The sequence below is a fragment of the Vombatus ursinus genome, unplaced genomic scaffold (genome assembly GCF_900497805.2).
Source record: "Vombatus ursinus unplaced genomic scaffold, bare-nosed wombat genome assembly UNPS02007284.1, whole genome shotgun sequence".
Classification (NCBI taxonomy): Eukaryota; Metazoa; Chordata; class Mammalia; order Diprotodontia; family Vombatidae; genus Vombatus; species Vombatus ursinus.
Genome location: NW_020947062.1, coordinates 18454482 through 18466627, shown reverse-complemented (window position 1 = coordinate 18466627; position 12146 = coordinate 18454482). Strand labels below are relative to the sequence as shown.

Below are 12146 nucleotides of genomic sequence, written 5' to 3'. Positions count from 1 at the left end.
TGCTTCTTCTTGTGGAACTTCCCTCATTTTCTTAGGGACTCCTGTCCCCGAAATATTCCTCTGCCATAGTAGACCCATTTTTCCTTTCATATTTTTCCTATTAGGGCCTCTATTTTGGGAAAGGGCCTAGACTTGCCCTAGACTCTGGAAGAGACTGAAAGGCACTTCTTTCTCTCACAGTCTCTGCATGTGACTTTCAGGATGTCAAAATCAAACCCCAGAGTAGATACCTTTTACACTCTTGAATATTCCTCAGTTCCCTTTGGAGTGTTATATTCTCTCCTAATAATATAAGTTCCTTGGGGGCAGCTAGGTGGTGCAGTGGAAAGAGCACTGGCCCTGAAGTCAGGAGGACCTGAGTACAAATCTGGCCTAAGACCAAACACTTGACATTTACTAGCTGTGTGACCCCGGGCAAGTTACTTAACCCCAATTGCCTAACCAAAAAAAAAAAAAACATATATATATACACACACACACACACACACACACACACACACACACATATGTGTGTGTGTGTGTGTGTGTATAAGTTCCTTGATGTCAAGAATTATCTTTTCACTTGTATTTGTATCTGTACCACTTAGCAGTGTCTGACTCATTGTAATGGCTTAACAAAAGTTTTTTTTGGCATTGCCTTGCCTTTTCTGTGCATCAGTAGGAAATATTTGTACATACTTCAAGGACCGATCCTCAGAAAGATAAGAGGATGAAATTTTGTCATTGATCTCAAGGAGGTTACCATCTAGTTGAGAAGTCCATCAGTAAGCATATATTCAATGTGTACCATATGTCAGGCACCGTCTTAAACTGAGGGTACATAAAGAAAGGCAAAAAGCAATTCTTACTCTCAAGGAGCTTCCAATATAATGAAGAAAAATATGCAAATGACTATGTACAAACAAGATGTGGGTGGGATAATTTGGAAATAACCAACCTAGGGAAGGCATTACTATGAAGGAGGATCAAGACAGGATTCCTATAAGTGAGATTTTAGCTGGGACTTGAAAGAAATCAGGGAGGCCAGAAAATAGAGATGAGAAGGGAAAACTTCCAGGCATGGGGGTCATTCAGTAAAATTGCTATCAGTACAAAGATCCAGTTTCTTGGTAAGGAACAGCAAGGAAGACAGTATCACTGGCTTAAAGAATATATAAGTGGAAAGAAGGTTGTAGGGGTGGGGAGGAGAGGGAATGCAAAAATGGGATGGATCAAAAATAAGAAAGACTTTGAACACTAAACAGGAGATTTCACATTTGATTGCAGAGATGATGTGAAACCACCAAAATTTATTGAATAAAAGGGCATGATGTGGTCAGCCCTGCACTTTAGTTAGGAAGATTACTTTGCCAATCAATAGCGGATCGACTGATGTTGGCAGACCAGTCTGAAGACTATTTGCAGTAGTTTGGGTGTCATTAATCATTAAATCTTTATTAAGTATCCATTAGGAGACAGGCATTGTGAAAAGCACTAGAGATTCAAAGACATGCAGATAACTTTGTTTTCATGGAGCTCGTAGTCAAATCAGTAAGTCACCATGCAAACAACTATGTACAAACAAGGTATATATAGATATGGATATAGATATAGATATAGATGTGAAAATTATGGGGAATCATGAAAGGTTTGTTGTAGAAGGTGAGATTTTAGTTATGACTTTAAGAAAGTCAGGGAATTCAGGCAGTAGATATGATGAGAACATTGCAGACATGGGTATCAGTCAGTGAAAACTGTTGGAACTGGAAAATGGAATGTTTTGTTCAATGAAATCTGTATCATTAGATTATAGAGTACATATATAGGGTCTAAAAAAAGACTGGAAAGCTTGGATTAAGGGAACACAGGTTTTAAAGGGCTTTGAATGCCAAAGAGAGAATTTATTTTTTTTAATTCTGGAAGAGATTGAGAGGCACTGGAATCTATTGAGTGAGAGGACATCATGGACAGACCTTTGTTTTAGGAAGATCAGTGTAATAGCTTCATAGAGAATGTATTGAATTTGGGAGAGACTTCTGACAGACAGGCCAAGCACACTCTATTGCAATAATCCATGAATATTGCACCAGGGTGCTTACAGTGCTGTAGAAGAGAAAGGAGCATATGTGAATGAAGTTTGAAGGAAGTCCACAGTCTTTGGCAATAGGTTGGATTGGGAGGAGGGGAAAGGGGGGAGTAAAGAGGCAAGGGTGATACCTATGTTTTAAGCCTGTCTGCATGGTGGTACCCTTGATAGTAATAGGGAAATTGGAAAGATGAGATTGTACAGGAAAGATGAGTTCAGTTTTGAAAATGTTGAGTTCAAGTTGTCTACTGGGTATTTAGTTTGAGATATAGAATAGAAAATTGAAGAGGGTTTTGGAGTGATAGATACACTAGCACAATATTAGCTGTGCTGTGAAATGGAACAACTTTTTGTGGAATCAATTTGGAATTATGCAAATAAAGTTGATAAAATGCCCATACCCTTTGAACAAAAGCTACCATTACTGTCCTTATACTTAACAAATGTGTGTGTGTGTGTGTGTATGTGTGTGTGATGGTAAGGTCCCAGGTTTGACAGTTTCTATCTGTAGCACAGGTGTGATGAAAGGGTGTTGTTGTTGCTCTGTTGTTTTCAGTCATGTCTGACTCTTTTTGACCCCACTTGGGGTTTTCTTGGCAAAGATATTGGAGTGGTTTGTCATTTCCTTCTCCAGTTCATTTTACAGATGAAGAAACTGAAGCAAATAGGGTTAAGTGACTTGCCTAGGGTCACACAGCTAGTGAATGTCTGAGGCCAAATTTAAACTCAGAAAGATGAGTCTTCCTGACTCCAGGCCCAGCACTCTATCCACTGTGCCACCTAGATGCCCTGGTGAAAGGGTGGCTTATTAGCAACGAGTAAGTTTAGTAATTGGAAGATTAGTTTGCTAGAGGGATTGTCAATATTTTTGTTAAGCCCATATATGTGGAGGAAATGTGGTGGAGGAAATGAAGACTGTGATTCAGTCAAGTCACTAACTAAGAAAAAAAAGTAACATTTCATTCAGTTCATTAGGTAACAGATATCATAATCTTGATTGACTGGTAGATATGGCTTGAGAAAACCTCAAAGGTTCTCTGAAAGAGAGCTAGAGCCTATAAGGGGCAAAGAATATTCCAATTCTACCATTTCCACTAGTGAGGTAGCAATATATATGTGAAAGTGTAACCAGTGTTGGAAAGGATGTCCAGGGAGACTGTGTAACCAAGAAGCAACCAGATTTCAGTGAGTTCCAAAATATAGAAGGAAGTGAAAGAAAAAGTTTTGAGATGAACCTAAGTGTGTTACCTATGGAGCAGACATTTGGTACATTGAGTATAGTGAAAGAGTGTAGTACCTTTCAAATGGGAAATGGTGGGGAAAGGCGGGGAGGGGAGAGTTAGAGTTAAATTTTTGGTAATTGGCCAAAGTCTCCCACTACATCCAGAGCCATCTCTAGTTGTCCTGATCTATATCTTGCCACTGGATCCAGATGGCACAAGAGGAGAAAGTGGGGCTAGTGACTTTGCACAGCCCTCTCACTTGAATCCAATTTACTTGCAAGTCATGGCATCACCTTCCTGATGTCATGGTACTCTTTGAGAATGAAAGACAACAGCAGAGAGCAGGCAGTAGGGAATGGAGGAATGAAATTTGAAACAGCTAGTGATTCAGAATTACTGGGATAAAAGACTCATGACAGAAAATGCTGTCTACATCCAGAGAAAGAACTATAGAGTCTGAATGCAGATTGAAGCATACTATTTTCTCTTTTTTATTTGTTTGTTTCTTCTTTCTCATGGTTTCCCTTTGGTTCTAATTCTTATTTACAACATGATTAACGTAGAAATATGTTTAATATGATTATGCATGTATAGCCTATATCAGATTGCACACCGTCTTGGGGAGGGGGGAGAAGAAGCGGGGGCGAAAATTTAGAACTCAAAATCTTATAGAAGTGAATGTTGAAAACTAAAAATAAATAAATAAATAAAATTTTAAAAAATAAAAAAGAATTACTAGGCTAAAAAATGCGTGATGAGGTCAGTGTTCGTTAATCATTAAGAAATTAGTTCAAGTAGGTTTGATTCATGTATAGGATTCCAGCCTCATGGTGGAGACCTCAGGGCATTAGATAGCAGTGTTCAGCATGATAGAGTGGCATAGCACTCTTTGCCCTGAAGATTACTATGATAATGATGATAAATGTTGAATGCTAAGAGCCCCTAACAGTTTAAAAATTGTTTTCATACCCTTCCCTTCCCAGGATTTAATGACTTCTCTCTCTCTCTCTCTCTCTCTCTCTCTCTCTCTCTCTCTCTCTCTCTCTCTCCCTCCCTCTCTCTCTTTTTCTCTCAGATCAGATCCTGCTTATATTGTAATTATCTGTGTATTTATTTTGTACTCTTTCCAAATCTGTGACAGAAACCATTCCTTACTATTTTCTATGTAACCCTTAGGATAAAAGCACACGTTCCAACACATAACAGACATCCAAGAGATATTTGTTTAATTGAATTGAGTTGAATTTACACACATTTTCTTATATCATCCTCTCAACAAACTTGCCACGTGAACAGAGTGGGCGACATTATCTCCAAGATATGAACACATTCCCAAAGAGGTGAACTGTCTTTATCCAGAGAGCAAAAGAGAGGATTTGGAATGAAATCTATATCTCTGTAGTCCCAGTCCATTACGATGTCCATAACATACAGCACATCCTCTTATATTAATTGGTCAGGTTTTCATGACTCTTTACAAGTTTCTTTATTAGGGCCCTGAGAACTTTCAACATGTGCAAAGCTTCTGGATTCCATGAACTTTCTGGAAAATTCAATTTCAAAAGGTAGATGTGTTTTTAAAATTGAAAATGGTCACATTTAGAGCTTGAATCCAGTTTTTTGAAGTCTTTGAATGGACAGGTCAAACATATTCTAAACTTCAGGGTTCTCCATCACCTGGACCAGCATCTGCACTGAAGAGAATCACTTTTCTCAGGGAACTCACCGTGAAAGGCAGTGCCAAGGTCTTCCAGATTGCTATGAGACAATTGCCTATTGACATTTTAAAATAGATGTGGGTTTATCTTTCCATTATTTAATTGGAAGCTTAGTAACCTAATTTCAGTTAGTAAATATATTTGAATAATGCTGGGAGTTGAAGATGTAAAGTCTCACGGAGTATTTTCAGAAGAAGAAAGCTTCTCCAGTCATCTATGGCAGGCTATGTACACAGTCTTTCAAGACCTCTCACATTAGTTCCTTATGAATACCAGCCCTTTTTGCTGACCTCTAATGTTATTTATTATAGCTTTTATAAAATGGAGCCAGATGTGATTTTATTATTGTCTTGAAACTACTTTGGTGAAATAAGTTTCATTTTGGTATCCAAAGACACCTTTGTATATCACTCAGAGATTTGCTAATTTAATTCCTTTTTTTTAATTACAAGTCTCTTAAAACAGCATGCATAGCCTTTTCCATGAAGGGTGACATTAATAATAATAAAACCACAGTGAGCAAGGAAATTAACATTAAGATTTTATGTGGTCTCCCTATAACTCCCTGGCTAGGTGCTTTCAAGGATCCACTGCTGCCCCAAATGGAAGGCATGGACACAGGAAATTGACTGCTTAAAGTTCTATGAAACCAGAATTGCACTTCGCATAGTTGTAAAACCACAGCCAACATCTTCCCATCTTCCCAGAGCTCCCTCACTTCCTGCATAAAGGAATCTATCAGCCTGTAGTTGATTTGGATAATTGCCATTGAAAAATGAACACCTGTACCTTCAAGTGCATATAATTTCATTGGCTCATAGGATCACAGATTTTAAGCTAAAAGAGACCACAGAGGCCATCTAACCTAACCTCTTAATTTTACAGAAGTTGAAACTGAGTCTCAGTATTTGCATAATATGGCAATGGGTCTCATCTGATGAAGACTGGATCTGTTGGGAAAGAGTGGGAAGATAATGAAACTTACTTAGTCTTCTAAGCCCAATTCATCTAATATTATGGGGGACAAAATAGGATGTTAAGTCAGCCTGATAATGCTTACTGAGAGCCCATTGTGTGACCAGCTGTCAGACTGCTACAAAGTAGTAGAATCTGAAGTCGTTGGCCACCTGTAAGTAGCTGATAATGCTTATAGTTCGTGTTTTTTAAGTTACTTGCCTAGGGTCACATGGCTAGTACAGTTAATCTCAAGTAGGATTTGAACTTGGGGCTTCCAGGTTAGAGGACTCATGCTTTATCCACTGAGCCACCTAGCTACCTCCTAGGCAAACAGGGGTTACATAGCTACTAAGTGTCTGAGGCCAAATTCATCTTCTTAGCTTCATCTTACACAGAAACTGTGAAAGAGTTTTTCTTGACCTACCAACAGGAGAACAGAAAGGATGGTGATCAAGCCAGAATCTCTCTCCAGACTCAGCACTCACACTATGCTAGCTGTCTTACTTCCTCGCAGTCTACTGGGCACACACCTGTATTCTCCTACACAAAAAGCTGCTCTGGGATGCAAAGGAGAGCCAGGTATTGTATTGGGAGTGGTAAAGTCTCATTCAGGCATGTCTGATTGGTTTTCACCCCTCAAATTATTCTGGGCCAATTAGCAAGGATATTTGAAATTCCCCATAAGGAAAAGGAATATGAAAGATGATATAAATGGAAAGTGCAGGAATGAGCTCAACATTTTATATAGAGTCAGTACAGCCTGTTGCAGAAATAGCTAAGCCCTCAAACCTACCAATTTATTCAAACTTCCACACAGGCTAAATAGTTTATATTTTATCCCAATGAAATGAGTGGTTCATAAGATGTCAAACCCAGGTCCCCCACACAACACTCTAGCAATGTTATAAAAAGAACACAGAGAACAGGAGGTTTAGAAGGGAACACAGACAATCAGATCAGTTTTGGAAATAATGTACTAAATTTAGGGTATAGCATATGTGTGTGTTAGGTATATATTCATATATATGTATATATGTTATATTTAGTATAAATTATAAATTAATTCAGTATACACTATAAAGAAAGCTCTTCATATTGGAGATTTCTATTTTCATCTACAATCCTTTTTCTGTTCTTCTTTATGAAAATGTGAATGTTTGTTCTTGTTTATCCAGTTCAGAATAACAAAATATTTAAAAGTTTGGAAACTTAGACCTTGAGCAGCAATGGAAGGTGTTTTGTTTGGACAGGGGAGTGACATGATATGAGCTATGTCTTAGCTAGTCAGATTTAAATTTATCTAGGAGTTTGTCCACAAAACGGACAAGAGATATAAGAAAGTGGATTGCAGAGATGGAAAGGATAAACTTTGTTCTTTTAAAAGGATTTAGTAGACCCAAACATATTTGTAGGCATCAGACCAGAACCAGAATAAAAAGAGAGATTGCAGGTAAAAGGGACAAGGGCAATCTTGGGCACACCTGCCTTGTACTCTGTGCATCTTAATGCCAGAACGTATTATTTTCTTTTTACAGATGAAGAAACTGAGGGATATAGAGGGAAATGACTTGTCCAAGGTCACCCAGGCTTTACGTGCCAGAGCTTAGATTTTAACCAAGGTCTTCTGACTCCAATACCTGTTCTTTATCCAACATATGACTGTCCTTTTAGAGAATCCATGATGCAAATCAAAGAAGACCAGAGTGGAGTGAGGTGCTCCTAATTGTCTAGTCTTGTTGCAAATAACATTTGTTTTGAGAATTCACAAAGTTACATGAGCTTGTGGTTTTAACATTTTTTGCATCTCATTGGTACCCAATGATCATAACAGGTTTATCAAATATTAAGAATAGAAGTACCTTCAAAGGTTATCTAGTCAAACTTCCTTTCAGTGGGTACCTCCTCCTCTATCCCCCAACTTTTCTCCATGCCATTTCTCATAGGTGATCATCCATTACCACCTATGAGCATGGTCTATGGAAAAGGGTCCCAGACTCCACCAGAAGGCTTGGACTTGACCTTTACTGACTCTGCCTCTATGAACCTCAATTTCCTACTTCATAGAATAATAATGATGGTAGAACTAATTATTTCACAAAGTTGTTTAAAAGGAATCATTTTTCAAACCTTAAAATGCTATCAAAAACTTCTCTGTTTATAAAATGTAATTGGGATTATTTTTAACTGTTATTACCTGTCATAGATGGGGATAGCATTTGTATTGTTGGGCAAGTTCAACTGTTTAGGATGTTCATTCTAATGTTAATCTCCAAATATGTTTCCCTGTAACTTCTGTATTACAGAACTTATTCTGTAACTTATTCATTCTAATTCTGTTTTCCCAGACAAACCAGAAGAAACCTTCCACATGGCAACTTTTCATATATGAGACCATAGTGGTATAATGAAAGAGCTAGAAGGAGCTTTTTATTTTACAGTTAAGGCAAATATAGCAGAGATAGTTGATGTGACCTATTGATGGTCATGCAGGTCATAACTACCAGAATGGGGTCTAGAATCCAGATTCTTTTATTTCAAATCTAGAATTCTTATTACTCTATACTGTCCTTGTGAAGACAGTTATCATGTCCCACTAAAATCTCTTCTCCAGGTTAAACATTCCCAGATCTTTCTACTCATCTTTATATGCCATGGTATCATGTTTCCCCTACTATACTGGTTGACCTGTTGCTTACCCTTTTCTGGACATGTGTGAATTTATCAATATTAATTTTCATGTTTATCATCATCATTTTACAGCTAACAAATAGTTTTATGTTTTTCAAATCACCATATATTCATTATCTCACTTGATCCTTACCATAACCCTGGCATTTAGGTATTATTATTATCCTCCTTTTTTCTGATTGGAAAATTGAGGCTTATAAAGCTTAAATGATTTGCCAAGCATCCATTGCCACTACTTTTCAGAGGCAGAATGTGAAGCCAGGTTTCCAGACTTCATTTGTAATCTTGAACTCTTTCCACCATAACATGCTACCCACTGAATGATGTGATTATTGTGCCCTAGAGACAGCTCAGTGATGCAGTGGATAAAGGGATGGGCCTGGAGTTCGAAAGACTTCGTTTGAAATCTAACAACCTTTATCTGCCTCTGTTTATTCAGTGTAAAATGAGGATGATATTAATAGCACCTAACTGCAAGGGTTGTTATGAAGATCAGATGAGTTTTTTTTTTTAAGTTCTTAGCACAGTGCTTGAAACGTAATAACTACATAATAAATGCATTTCCTTCTTTTCTCTGTTGGCTAGCTTTGAAAGATCTTGGGCAACAAGAGAAGTATCACCACAACAAAAGAAAAGATCAATTATTTTCCTGATATTTTTTAAATCAGAAGAGAATGCAGTCTGCAAACTATAGACCCATGAATCTGATTTATATTCCTGACAAAATTGTAAAACACATTATTGAAGGGATGATTTGTAAGCATTTAGAAATTGAAGCAGTTCTTAATTACAGATAATATGAGTTCATCAAAAAAAGGTCATGGCAGACAGACATCATTTCCTTTTTTGACGGAGTAACTAGGTCAAGGGAAATCCATCGATCTATTATAATTAATTTTCCTGAAAGTTTTTTGTATTATGGTATGCTATGTATAATGCAAGACTTTATGGAGAGATGTGGACTACATCATGGTGTAGTTAGACAAATTTGGAATCCAATTAACACATATATACATCTATGGCAACTTCAAGTAAGGGTTCTAGTTGAATATCCCTTAGTATCAGTCCTTAATACATTTATCACCAATGCTGAAAGCATGGAACACACGATTATTGATAGCACAAAGCTGGGAGGGATAGCTTGCAAAATGGTTGGCAATCAGGGTACAATAAGATAGAATATGGGGATATTTCTAATTGTAGGTTAAATTTATAAGAATAAGTATAAAGGTCTATGCTTGGGTTCAGCTTAATGAGTAAAAGATGAGACATTATATAAGGCTAGAGGGATAGAGATGCAAATATAGATAGGTAAATATGTGTTTGTCTCTGACTGTGTATATATATTAATATGTCAATTTACCCCTGCTGCCCTCTATGCTTGGAATTTGTTTTCATATATAGTTGTAAAAAAAAAAAAAAACTAACAACAATGAACAGCTGCCTGGGCCATAAGTTAAGGTGGACCTCTTCTTTTTCTCCATTCTTTGCTATGGCCTGATAACTAACTGATCTTCACAAATCTTTAAGTATTTTTCCCAGAAAAGTCATAATGTTTACAGGTGTGTTGAAATCTTATTGCCTGTGAATGAAGTGATCTATTTTTGCTCAGGTTGTGTTATGTTGCCTAAATTTATTTTTGTTGGGTTTTTTTTTTTTTGAGACCAGATCTGTGATTTCACTGCTATTGGAAAAACCCAGTAAGGAAACTCCTCCTACCAATGTAAATCTCCCATCATTGTCTCTGGTCTTAGGGAGTTGCCTGGGAACACTGAGAAATTAATTCATTTGTCCAGCTCTTGAATCAATGTGAACTGAGGATAGACTTGAACCCAGGTTTTCCTGATGTCTGCATTCTATCCACCTTGCCATACTGCCTCTCTTTACGTATTGAATAGGAATAGCTCCTATTCAATGTTGTAGTTCCAGAAAGAAGACCTTTGAAAGTTACAAGTTGATTTTTATTATATATATATTTTAAAAAGCTAACTTTACAAAATAGAACCCTACCTTTTCACATAAAACCTTTTTTCTCTTCTATTTATGAGGAATTGCCCATTCTACTTGCTGTTTACATTCAGAATAAATATAAAAATTCATTTAAAAAGTAAACATAGTTGTTTTTATTTGCATTTCTTTGGCTAGGAAATAAGATTTAAAGCAAAGTTATATCAATTTCCATGTTACTGCTAATGCATAGAAAATGTGTTTTGAATTCTTTATTTTGTAACAAAGTTTTTAAGAGAGAATCTTTTGCTCTAGGACTATTTAATGATCATGTTCAAGGTTCATGTACAGATCATAATAGAAAAAGCATAGGCTAATTTTTGCCTTCTTTAACCTCCACATTTAATGAAGCTGTTTATTCTGGGAGAAAGGTGGGGAAAAAGCAAGACTTGCAATGGAATGCATCTAAAGTCAGGGTCAAAGGACCTGAATTCCAGGCTTCCCTTGATACTCTGGGATGTCTCTCTCTCTGGGTCTTTCCTGTTCCTTACAAATCAGGGGCTTGGAAGAGATGTCCTTTATGTTTGTTTTCAGTTTTAGAACCTTGATTTCTTAGCTAGTTCATACCCTCTAAATAATAAAGAATTGCAGTGTTAATAGATTGCTTGACATTCAGACTTCTATGTAATTATTTGGTATTATTTAAATGAAATCAAAGGTTGAGGAAAAGGGTTTTGCCCACAATTTCATCCTCTTTATTATTTATTGTGGCTCTGTAGATCATATTTCTTGTTCAGGCTTTAACTCATAAAATCTCAAAATTGGATGCACTATCTAATATCAATTTCTTTTAAAAGAATTTTAAAGCAAAATTATTTTAAATTATTTTAAAAAATAATTATTTTTAAAAGAATGCAACTTAGGCCCAGATTGGTAAAAGAGATTTCCTCACATCACATATATATTAAGTTGTGAAGGCAGGAATCAAGACCAGATGTCTTGATTCCATACTCAGGGCTGTTTCATCATGAAAATTGCACCATCTCCACACTCAAAATTTAAGTCAGGTTGAGTCCACGGATGTGAGTACATTGAACAATGACCATGATCTGTGTAATAATATTTTTTATGGCACAATAGGAAATCAGTTGACTGTGGTGGCAGAAGCCTATTATCCCAGTCCCTGATGAAACTGAGCCTGGTGAATCTCTTGAGCTCTGTAATTATGAGTTTGTTATACCAATCAAGTGTCCACACTAAGTTTGGAAGTAATATTATGGTGAGTCCGTAGTAAGGGAAACAGGGAGACAATAAAGACCCTAAGGAATGGTGAATTGACCTAAATCACAAACAGACTAGGTCAAAGTTTTCATGATGATCATTAATAGGATTAGTCTGTGAGTAACCCCACAGTTCTAGCCTTGGTGAGATAGGAAATCTTTAAGGAAGGAAGGAAGGAAGGAAGGAAGGAAGGAAGGAAGGAAGGAAGGAAGGAAGGAAGGAAAGAAAGAAAGAAAGAAAGAAAGAAAGAAAGAAAGAAAGAAAGAA

General features: G+C 36.9%; 1 protein-coding gene across 1 annotated transcript in view; it reads left to right on the top strand.

Annotated features, from left to right (window-relative positions):
- The window catches only part of FSTL4 (follistatin like 4), a 772743-nt gene that overhangs the window by 604639 nt on the left and 155958 nt on the right, over positions 1 to 12146 (top strand). The window lies entirely within an intron of this gene.